Source organism: Equus asinus, chromosome 15, assembly GCF_041296235.1.
Source record: "Equus asinus isolate D_3611 breed Donkey chromosome 15, EquAss-T2T_v2, whole genome shotgun sequence".
In the NCBI taxonomy this organism is placed as follows: Eukaryota; Metazoa; Chordata; class Mammalia; order Perissodactyla; family Equidae; genus Equus; species Equus asinus.
The window spans coordinates 31,274,652-31,286,753 of record NC_091804.1 but is presented as its reverse complement, the minus strand read 5'-3'; positions in this window follow the sequence as shown (position 1 = coordinate 31,286,753).

The following is a 12,102-nucleotide window of genomic DNA, read 5'->3' as shown; positions in this document are numbered from 1 at the left end:
CGTATGTGGAAATGGGAGAAACAAGAGTTCATGTGGCCATTTGCCTGGTCCTTCTATGTAGTGGCTCATGCATCAGAGAGTCCTAGCTTTCCTAGATCCACATGTCACGTGAGATCTTCCCCATAGGCTGAGCTGTGAATCTAACATTTTAAACTTCTGTTTTAAGTATGAAAACCAACACAAGCCAAGCCCGTTGTCTATACACCACACCATGCACACTGCATGTACAAAGTATTACTTGTGAGTTGAGTGATTTCCAAGGATGCCTTTGTCCATAGGTTAAAACTCAACTTCAATTACAAGGCAAATCCAGTGTATTAAATTATGGCTCTGAACCAGGCTCCAAGCAATGAGCTGGGGAGGATACAAGTCTATCATCTTCAAGGTGTCCTCAAGTACCAAGACTATGGCAGGAGTGAAAAAGCATTGCGTTTCATGGATACTTTAGGTTTCAAGAGGCAGGGAGGTGCTGCCACTGCTTCAAATAACGTGGAGTTGACTCTAAGGCAAGGTTTCTCAACCTCAGCACTGTTCACATTTTGGGCCAGCTAGTTCATTGTTCTAGGGGGCTGTCTTGTACACCGTAGGATGTTTAGCCACATCCCTGGCCTCTACCCACTAGATGCCAGTAGCACTCTCTCTGCTCCAGTTATGTTAAACAAAACAGTCTGCAGACACTGCTTGTTGTCTCTTGGACGCAAAATTGTCCCTGGTTGAGAATCGTTGCTCTAAGGCTGTGAATGAGGATGACTGAACCGGGCATCTGAGTGTGTGGCTGGGCCTTGGGAGCCCCAGAGAACAGTGGATGGCCAGGCCTGCGGGAGGGCAGGGACACGTAGCTCATGCCCTGCAAGACCTTTGTGGAACCCAGCGTTGATGACCTCAGTGGAAGTGATCATTCATCCTTGCTTCAGCAATTTCTCTAAAACCTGCTCACCCCGGTGTCTGCCTCGTTGTCTCCCACCCCCGGACTGGCCTCCTCCCTCACTGCTCCAGCATTTCTCTAACTCATGGCTTTAACTCTCACATTCGTTTACCTTTGCTTCAACTCCTGATTCCCTGTTGCTCATCATTTTCCAATTCAACTTTATAAAAGGAAGAGTCCTATGGCCTACTTCTTCCTGTTTGGGATTTCTTGCACTCAGGCTCTCGGAGGTCCTGAGTCAGGCTTGGCTGCCCTTGGGGCAAGTTTGCACTGCTGGTCCTTTGGGCAGGATGGGGCAGAGTCATGTGACATAGCTCCTTGGAGATTCTCCATGTATATGGGATTGCTGGCTTGGTTAGCACATGCTGAATGTCCAGGGCAATCATGGGCATAATAAAGAATAAGTCAATGAAGGAGGGGCGCCACGGTGCCCTATATGCTCTCCTGATACCAACTTTTTTAATTCTCCTAACCATCATATAGGATAGATACAGCCATGCTTCGCTGAACAGATAAGGAACTAGGGGGAGGGGTTGAGTGAGGTGCCTAAACCCACACAGCTGGAAGAGATGGGGCTGGAATTCACACCTGTGTTCTGTCTGCTTCATGACTCAGTCCTGTGGAGTTAGAATTCACATACACACTGGCTCCAAGAACCTAAATGTAAAAGCTAGCCTGAAATAGTATCAGGGAAAGGGAAGAGAGTCAAGCCAAGATAAATGATTAAGTGATGACTAAAGGAGAACAAGTATCAAATTGTGAGCAAATTTCTTTCCATTGCAATCTCAGTACCCTTCTAGACAGCGCCGCTCTCCCCCAATAAGACTTATGTGCAGTCTCATCTTTTTTACAGAAATCGTTATTTATATAGCTATCATACAGAATTTGGGTCACTCTGTTATGTTTTGTAGAAATGCTTCCCACCTGGGTATCAGACAGTCAAAAATAAACAAGTGTGTTTTCTATAATCTTACAGCTAATAAATGCAAACACTTGGTACTTAGTAGGTGATCAATAAATGACATCTCTTTCTCTCTGATGAGGCTGCACAGTTCTTAAAGACTATGCACATTTCTTAATCCCTAGAGCTTGGCACAGAGTAGGGAATAATGACAGCTCACAGTAAATGAAAACTTATCATATGCTGTGCACTGGTCTAGGATCCTTACATTTATTGACTTCCTGAGTCCTTATAACAACTTCATACACGATACTATTTTTGGCTTCAATTTAAGGACAAGGGAACTGAGGGGCAGAGAGGTTAAACAACCTGCCCAATATTATACAGTTAGGAGGTGGCAGAGCCAAGATTTGAACTTCGGCTGAATGGCTCCAAAGTTGATCTTATTAGCCTGTCTACTGTGCTGTTTCACCAATGGCTGAAATCCTCATGGGTTTGCAAAGAGCATATGCTCTTGCTATCTTTTGAAATAGTCATTCCCAATAATCCTAGCTCTGTCTCCTCTGCCTCTTCTTAAGGATAGCGCCTGCTGCTGTTGGCCTGCGTGGCTGAACTGCAGCCTCCATCGCAGCTATCTGGCAGTACAGGGTACTGTGTCCTTGCTTGGGAGGGCTGATGAGGCCAGGCCCACTGAGTTGCGCAAACAGCTCTCCTGCAGGTTTGGGAGCAGCAGCATCAATCATAGCTCCTCCTCCTCCATCTGGGCACTTGACATAAAGCCACCACAATTCAGCCTTGTGGAGGTGTTTACCGTGGTTCCTGGGAGTGAAGAATGGCTTCTCCACACTAGCCGGGGAGGGGTGCCTCTCCCCACTGGTCAGGGAGCCGGAGGGCCTGGAGGAAAGGACTGGAAGGTAGGCAGAAGCTGTGCTTGGGAGAGGAGCACCTTGAATGCTAAAGTAACCCTACAGTCAGAGGAACCCTTTGATCTTATACTCTCTGTACTTAAATTCTCTCCTATGTGCTGCCTTCGGGCCCTGCTGAATCAGGATCTGCTGGGGCCTTTACAGATCAACCCACCTCCAGGCTCACAACACCCTCAAGCTGTTGTGCCAGCCTCTTTCTCTAGCCTCTCCCTGGCTGCTCCTAACCTCTGCTCCTGCCCTGCCAGACTGCTGTCTCTGCCTCCGGTGAGATCCAACTCTCTCCCCTCTGGACTTCGGAAATGACATTTCCTTGTTGCAAATGCTTTTTGCCCTGACTCTTTGTTAACATGGATGACTTCTGATAACAGTCAAGTCTCAGCTGGGAAGTCAGTTCTTCTAGAAAGCTTACTCTGGCTATGTCTTCAATAGCCCTTGAACCTCCCCACTGGAGGCACCCTTGTACTGCAATGAATTACCCATTTGTGGAACTGCAAACTCCACAAGACTCTTAGCTACAAGAGAGCAAAGGCCTTGTGTATTTTATTCACCATTGCAGCCTCAGAGTCCAGCCAAATGCTGGGCCATAGAAGATGCACAGTGACTGCTTTTGGGGTAAATGAAGGATGATCCTTAAAATGGCAAATCATAACTTTTACTTGACCATTGGGACAGCAGCCACATGACATCCTGGGTGATCTCCTTGAAAGGTAAACAGAGCTTAGCACATTCTATTTAGACCTGGTGATAGTTTTTGTAGGCTCCTTGGCATGGCCCTAAAGGCACTGAGTGATGGGGCCCCTGCTGACCTCTCTGTCCTCATTCTCTGCCACTGTCCCCGTACTTGCTATTCTTGACCCCCACTAGTCTTCTTGCTGTCTTTCCTGCCCCCGGACCTCTCTTTTCACTCCTCCCTCCTTCTGGAAATTTCCTCCATCTGATGTTGGAATGCTGGCTCCTTCAGCTGGAACATCGTCTCCCCAGTGGGGCCTCCTCTGGTTGTTCCTTCTCAGTTGGTTCTGTTCCACCCTCTGCGACCTCAAGCACTTCCTATCACGTGGCTCTGTTTTATTTCTTTCCAGAATTCATTGTTAACTGAAATAATCTCTTTTATCTACTTCTCTCTCTCTCTCTTTTTTTCCCAACTGTCATATGTTCTTCCACTGGGATGCCAGCTCCCTGAGGGAAGGGCCTTCTTGTGCTTTATTCTCTGCATGGATACAGGGCCTAGAACAATATCTGGCATGTAGTAGATGCTCAGTAAGTATTTACTGAATGGGTGGACCTGAGCGATCAATACATTTGTTTGTTGTTCTAATGATGAAATTTGGATGGACTTTTCTTGCCATCAGACCAAATCTTTATGATTCAAGGAGCTTATGTGAAGCAGGTTGCATGGGGGAAAGCACTTAGGAAAATGCTTGTATATCATTGGTGCTTCGTTTTTTCCAGATCCCTTACGGGCATAAGGAGATGCACCTTCTGACCTTAGAAAGAACCACCAGTCAAGTAGGGATTGACCCTTGATCCCAGAATCCCAACTGCAAAGGGTTATTCCAAACTCTAAACTGCTATCATAGTATCTGGCACATGGAAGAGACTCCATAAATGCTAGCTACTATTGTGATCGTTATTATTATCGTCATTACAACACTGTGCTGGTAAGTAACGTCTTTCTTCCCTTGACTGTTCCTCCAAGGTGGGGGTGGTGGCTTGCTCCAGTAAATAGCACAGTAATGTGAGGAATGCTCAACAGAAATGAAAAGAAGACTAGAAGGTAGAAAGAGAAGGCCAAGCGTGGTACACTTGGTGTATTGCACAATCGGTGACTCAATTGAAGCAATGTCCAGATGACATGCGTCTGCTCATAGCAGGTTGGGAAGTCATGCACAAGCTTTTCTCCACAATTTTAACTTGAGGTTATTTTTTCAAAATTTATTTAATATTGCTCTCCAGTCCCTAGCGATCCACCCTCAGTTATAGGCTGTTGAATTTGTATCCACTACTCAAGAAGGCTCAGTTCTCCACATCTTGCAGGTCTCATCCAGCAGAAGGTACTGACCTGTAGAGTTTAAGGGCCATACATAGCTCAGGGGAAGTGCAGGGTTCCACAGCAGACATCATACTGCAGATCAGAGAGCTTCTCAGAGCAGACACGGTACCAGCAAATTTTGGCTGGATCCCTGCGCAAATACATAGCTTCTGCATTTGAAGAGGCCCTCCCTGTACTAATGCCACACTAGCAAACATTAAGTAAGTCCCCACTATTCACCAAGGACCATGTTAGGCACTGTCTCTGATGTTAGTACATTTACATTTTGGCACCCTTCCTGTGGTATAGCTGTTGTTAATCCTGTTATACTGTGGACAAATTCAATTTAAATATATTATGGATTGGAGTTCATGCTATGTACCAGGCATCATGTGAAGCATCCATCCATGTTGAGGCTAAAGCACAATGATTCAGCAGGCACGTACGAGGACTTGATGTAAATCAGGCACTCATCTAGGTGCAGGAATAAATAGATGCAGATAAATTGCTAGCCTTTAAGAGACCTCGGCTCACAGGGAATCACAGCCTTGTGAGGAAGGGAACAAGATGGTGACTCCATGACTGCATTGACTTTTTAAAAAAATATTCATTAATCCAGGTTTGGGTTTATGTTCGTTTCAACAAGAATCCACGCAAATACAATTTTTTTTCACGCTAACCTAGTTGTGGCTTCTGAAATTCCTCTGGAGGAACTCATGTCTCTACAGCACCTTGCAGAGTTCCTGGCTCATAATCCACATTTAATAAAGACCAGTTTTTCCCCTCTGTTCTGAATGAAGTTTGTGATGTTGCTCTATCTGTGTGCTGCTGAACTCAGACCCTCTCTGGGCCTCCCAGGGCCATGTTATGGCTTTGGTTGACCATGGGAAGTAGAGGAGAGCATGGGGGTGGGACACTGTCAAATTCTGACCAAGAGTGTCTGAAATCAACGGATCATATGATTTTACTCTGTTAGCTTTGCCCTCTACTGAATTTGATTTCTTCCAGGCTGATATTTTCCAAAAACAGCAAATATGCCCCATTTTTAAGAAAGTGCTTATGTATATAGTCTCTTCTCTCACTAATGACTTTCTCAGATGGGCAAAGCTATATTCTGTGGGCATGAAAGGTAAAGAAAACTAAACAATGAACGGGACCTATACCTTGTTCCCTGTACTTTTCAGTGTTTTGATTTCCACCTTGGCAGCCATTGGGGAAATCCTATCCTTGGATTAGAAACCAGGCTCACAGTGAATTTAGAGGAGGAAAGTCTTTAAACTGAAGTTAAGGTACATAAAATCTTAGCAATTAGTTTCTTTTCTTTTTGGGGGCCTCAGGGTAAGGGGTTTGTGGGAACAAGTTTCACCACAAATGATGGAGACAGCACCAGCTCAAACTCTGATTTCCATTCCTCCCCCAACAGACTAAATCATAAGGACCAACTCAAGTAAACTTTGAAGCAATGATAATCCGGAAGAGCACTGCATTTTGTATTTGGAAGAAAATTTTTAGTGCAAAAAATGAAATGAATCAAGCACTACAATGTTTACAGATAATTCTCCAATGAGTTATTAGGTGAAATGTTTCAATTCAATCCCAGTGATTTAAATTCTATCTAAATTCCCTCACACAATAAGAAGCCATTTACGACTCCTCCCACAGCCCCACAGGTTTGGTTAGACCAGGGTCTCTCAATCTCTGCACTAGTGACATTTGAGGTTGGATAATTCTTTGTTATGGGGGGCTGTCCTTAGTGTTGCAGGATATTTAGCAGCATCCCTGGGCTTTACTCACTGGATGCCGGTGGAAACTCCCCTCACCCTAGTTGTGACAACCAAAACTGTCTCCAGACGTTGCCAAATGTCCTTGGGGAATTACAATTACCCCAGATTGAGAACCACTCAACATTTCATTTAGCACCATTCAAAATGTTCAATGCAAAACATTTTTCCCATTCCCGTGGAAGACATTGAATAACAAAACCATTATTTAGTTTACTATATAAAAACTATTACATGTTAACCAACTGCCCACTCTTAAAATTCGATTTATTGTGCTCTTTACCAGTGTCTTCTAAATAAATTCATTATTTACTGTTGGGGAGAGCATGTTTTAAATAAGCAGTTGCTAACTGAAGGAACAATTAGGCATCAACGATGAACAATTGTTTTAGACTGATGACACTAATTTTGTGTTATGTACCCGTTGGTTATTAGAAGTTGGTTTGTTGAGATTTGAAAACTAGAGGTTAGCTAATGCCAAAGATGATGTTGTAGATTTGGTCTTGCCTCAGATTTCTCCCTGTCCCTCGTGTTCATGGATGACCTAATAACAGCAGCTAATACTAGGGGACAACTCATTCTGTGCCAGGCACTGTGCCTATCTCATCGCCTCATCCATATAACCATAGGAGATAACTTTCCCAGGATGCCTCTGTGTCTCAAAAGGTGGCATGACTTGCCTAAGGTCATTTAGGCAGTAAGTGGGTGAGTACAGATCCTAATTCGGGTCTGGCTCTTACCCACTCTTAATAGTACACTTCACAGTCACCTTTGCAGTATATATTAGCTGCCTTTCAGTGCTAGTAGATTAATTCAGTTCTACTGTATATGTTTATCGCATATGCTGAAAATTCCATCAGCGTGCTCTTAAAAAATGGCAATGCATTGAGTCCTGAGAAAAATGTTCTTCTGAGTGTCAGGAGTATTTTCTCTCTTTGCTCTATCCAGGAGCAAAACTGTTAGCTTGTTGCACAATGGAGCCTTTGCTGTCAGACCAAACAATGACATCTATTAATCACATGAAGAGCAAGACCAAAAAAAAAAATCTTTTTCCTGTGAATTGAGTCTTAAGGGTTTCATGGTTTGTATCACAAGGCTGCAGGGTTTTATGTCTCAGCTTAACAGGGCTGAGCGGCTGAGGCTCCGACTGTTTACAGAAGCGCTGGCAAATGGCTGGGGATACTGTGTCTTTAATCACTGGAACTGAAGCCGAGAGGGAGGGGCCGAAAGAAGAAAGAAGCAGTACGTGGAAGAGTGAACTGGACTTAGATGGATGGAGTCCTGGGAGGCAGGACTGCAGACCATACCCCTCAGACAGGTTCCCGTGGTTCTGCGGGCTGGGGGGTAGATAAACTATCAATCGGCTGAGCCATGGGGCAGGGTCTGGCCTGGTCTTTATCAGAAGGAGCCCTGTGGATTAACCTCCCAGCTTCCTAATCAGGGTCGTGTTAGTACATCATTTATTACCTCTGAGGACGGGCCAGGGCGGGGCTGTCAGAGAGCTGTGAAGAAAAACTGGGTGGAGGAGGCAGAGGCCTACTTCTATTGTAGCCTGCAAAGCATCACTCTTCTTTCACTGCAGTAAACAGTAAAAATAATAAAAAATATAAACTTCTGGATCTTTCTAATGTCTGTAGTTGCTATCCCATTGGGACTGTGTGAGCAAAGAAATATTCCACCCATCTAGAAGTGGCAGTTGTTCAGAAGGTTGACAGAGTTTAGAAGCCTTCCTCACGGCCTTTGAGACAGGCCCAGAAGCTCCCAATTTTCCTCACCTTCTTATTAAATGGAGTTGGAATCCTAATGCATCCTCTGAGCTCCTTTCTCCTTCTCCCTCTCTAACAACCTGAATTTGGCACACTTCCCTTCCCCTTTAACCCTCACAAGCTAAAAATAATATCCTCTTGGAACCAGCCAAGAAGTGTCAGTTGGAGGAGTTTAATTAGCCAGAGTGGGCAGGAGACAGTTTTAGCCTTCCCAATTTTCTGCCTGCTCTCTGGGGAGACCAAGCTGAGCGCAACGGGAAAATCCAGGTTCATGTGTGCACCAGACATGGGGGTTTCTAACTTGCAGGGAAAGTCTGCCTGGCAACCAAACTGTGTTTCATCTATGCAATACCAGGCAGGGGCACTGGGGACGTAAGGACTGGTGTGTCTGCCTGTAGGAGCATAAGATTGTAAAGTGTGGACTGCTGGACTAGATTCCTGGGATTTGCATCATGCCTTCCCATTTACTGGCTCTGTGACTTTGGGTAGCTATCTGACCTCTCTATGTCTTGGCTTCCCCATCTGTAAAATGGGAATAATCATAGCATCCACCTCATGAGTTGGTTGTGAGAATAAATGAGTCAAGTAGCATGCTGAGAACAGTGCCTGGCACAGAGTGAGTGCTATGTGGAGCGTTTGCTAACATTGTTACTTGCTCACCATTTTTGACTTGGGTGAAAAAAGTCCAGATCCACCCAGCTGACGCAGTTTTGGCTTCTTCTTTTTATTGATAGCACCTAGATTAAAGCTGGGTAAGAAAAAGTTTAAATCAAATCATATTGAAATTAGTGTAGAAAACTAGTGTAAAAAATTAGTGTAGAATTTTACCTCATTAGCATGTGTCTTGTTTATTTTTTTTAAATAGAATTCAGTGTATCCACAGGACTTTGAATTATTGGACCTGGAAGGCTCTTAGAGGTCCATTCTCCTTCTCAAGGTGTTCCTTGACACCACAGCATCTCTGGCAGGAAGGACTGGATATTCATGATGATAGCACTGAGACCTTGTACTTTCCAGTTTATAATTCTTTTAATCAAGCAGTGTCCCTTTGGGTACCTTCTCGTGAGGTGTCTGAGGGTCTCCTTGGCTGTGGGAAGACTCAGTGGTCTATAGTGCTTGGCAGAGATGGGGTTACAGGAGCGGACTGGATGTAAGACTCAACTCCAAAGGGTGACAGGGAACAATTCCAATTGCTATGCCCCTTGCAGGGTGGTGAACACCAATCAGGTCTAGTTTTGGCGTTCAAAGTGCCCAGCCAATCATGGGTGACATATTTGAGCAGAGTCAAGTTTGTAGCTGGATGGTGCTGGTATCCCGTTCCAGGGAAAGTGATCCAGATCGAAGGGAGAATAAAGCCAGCAGCTGGGTGTGGACTGAGGCGCAAGCTTTAGTCCATGTGGAGACTGCTTGTAAGAGCCAGATGGGAGGCAGACGCCTGTCCAAAAACAATGAGCTCAAGGCGAGGCTCCAGTCTCAGCTTCTTGGGGATGCAGAGCTAGTTCATATGAGCTGATACGTGGTGCAATTTAGGGATGATTTGTGGCCCCACAGGCACGGGGGCATCTGGGGCCCCACTGGGCCCAGGTCTGAGCAGTAAGTGCATCCCCGACTCATCTGTGGGTGGAGAATTTACTCACGGGGCTCGTAGTCAGGGACCTGCAGTCTTGCCACCATCACCACGCCCTCCCAAAGTAGATGAAGTCGTAACTGTTAGTTCCACTGCACACGCTCAGAGAGGCAGATTATCTGTGTACTTAGAACTAGTAAAGTAAGGTGGGACCCAAAATCCTGTCTTTTTTTTTTTCCCCAGAAGATCATATGGCCCATGACAAGGACTTCATCCCATCTTTTGGAAAACTCCAACTTTAACAAGTCTAGCCTCAATATAAACCTAGACTTCTTTCTGTGTAACTTCTTCATTCATTTCTTTTTTCTGGAGCTAAACATTGAACCTTTGTCCACTTGTGCATGACAGGCCTTTGTGTATATTTTTCTTCCCCTTAATTTTTTTCCTTTCTCCATCTACCTCAAAACTTGGTAGCTTAAAGCAGCACCATTTCTTATTGCCCTTGAGTATGACAATTAGCTGGGCAGTTCTGATTCTGTGGACTAGGCTCGGCTGATGTCAGCTGGGCCTTGCTCTTGTGTCTGAGGTCATCCGGCAAGTTGGCAGGGGGCTGGCTGGTCTAGGATGGCCTTGATTGGGATGGATGGAATGACTTGGGCCTTTTTCTGTGGTCTCTCATTCTCCATTAGGCTAACCTTGGCTTGTTCACATGGTCCAAGCCTTGAGGTCCAAAAGGGAAAGCAGAAGTCCACAGAAACTTTTCAAGCATAGGTGCAGAACTGAAACATGATTTCTTCTGCTGCATTCTCTTGGGCAAAGGAAATCACACAGCAAGCCTGGATTCACAGGTTTGAGACATGACACCACCTCTTTAGGGTAGAAGTGGCAAGATCATATTGCAAGGGGCATGGAGACAGGGAGGAGAATCATTGCCGCCGTTTTATGCCCAAAGAATCTACCATCCCTCCTTCTTCTCTCTTAATAATTCATTAATTATTCCAGTAAGGTAAAAACACTGAGTTAGACACAAAGGAAGCAATGCTAGGAAAGAAAACACGTGGTCTTTGCTCTCTTGTGTTTTACATTCTAGCAAGGAAGAAAAAGATTAATGAAATTATTCCACAAGTACGTATGAATTTACAGATATGTGTAGTGCCACCAAGGCGAGGTATAGAGTGCCATGACAGATTAAATAAGGGAACGTGGCCTAGTTTTGGGAGGAGGGGATCTCAAGGGAAGATTTCTCTCAAGAAGTCATGATTGAAGTGAGACCTGAAAGAGTGGGATAAAATTAAGCAAAGCTAGGGGTGGGGAGTTCTATGTAAGGGATCATTATGAGTGGACACCCAGGGTCAAGTACTACATAGGAGGGAAGGTTGTGTGGCTACAGTACAGGAAGGAGGGGAGAATATGATCCTTGATGATGCTGGAGAGGTCTGTTGTGGACAGACCTTGTAGGCCATGATAAGAAATTTGCTCACTATGCTAAAAACAATGGAAAGTCATTGACTGGTTTTGAACAGAGTGGGTGGGTGGGAAGGGGCTGATATGATCAGCAAATATGTCTATAAAACTCCATCAGAAAGCGATGGAAAGGAAACAAATCTGAGATTGAACAATTGCTGGAGAGGAAAGACATATTTACCAGTTTATAAAATGTTTCAAAGACTTAGACAATAGACTGGAGATTACATATTGCAGGAATGTGAATCGGTGACTAAGAAAGGCTCTGGACGTCTTTCCCAACCCTACATCATCATTTTGCACTATAAATATATTGCTGCATTTGTTTTGCTAATATTTTCTTTAAAAATTTGGAGTCCGTGGTTAAGAGCAGAGGATCCGAAACTCGACTGTCTGAGTTCGCTGTTGGGACTGGAGCAGCTCTGTCTGTGTGAACTTGGGCAGGTTTGTCACCATTTCTCTGCCAAAGTTTCCTCGTCTGTAACATGGGGACAATCATATTCCTTAGCTCATAGATTTGTTATGAGCAGAATTTATACACGTAAATCACTTTTAAAAGGTCCATAATAACTTGAAGTTATTGTTGTTATGAATATCACTATTTTTATTATTACTTATCATGCTTCTTTTGCCCATTTTTGGTTTTGAAGTTATCTGTCTTATAAAAGAATTTTAAGGAATGCTTCCTCATTTTTTTGAAAAAAATGTTTTTTCTATGACTGGAACAGTTATGTAACATATGG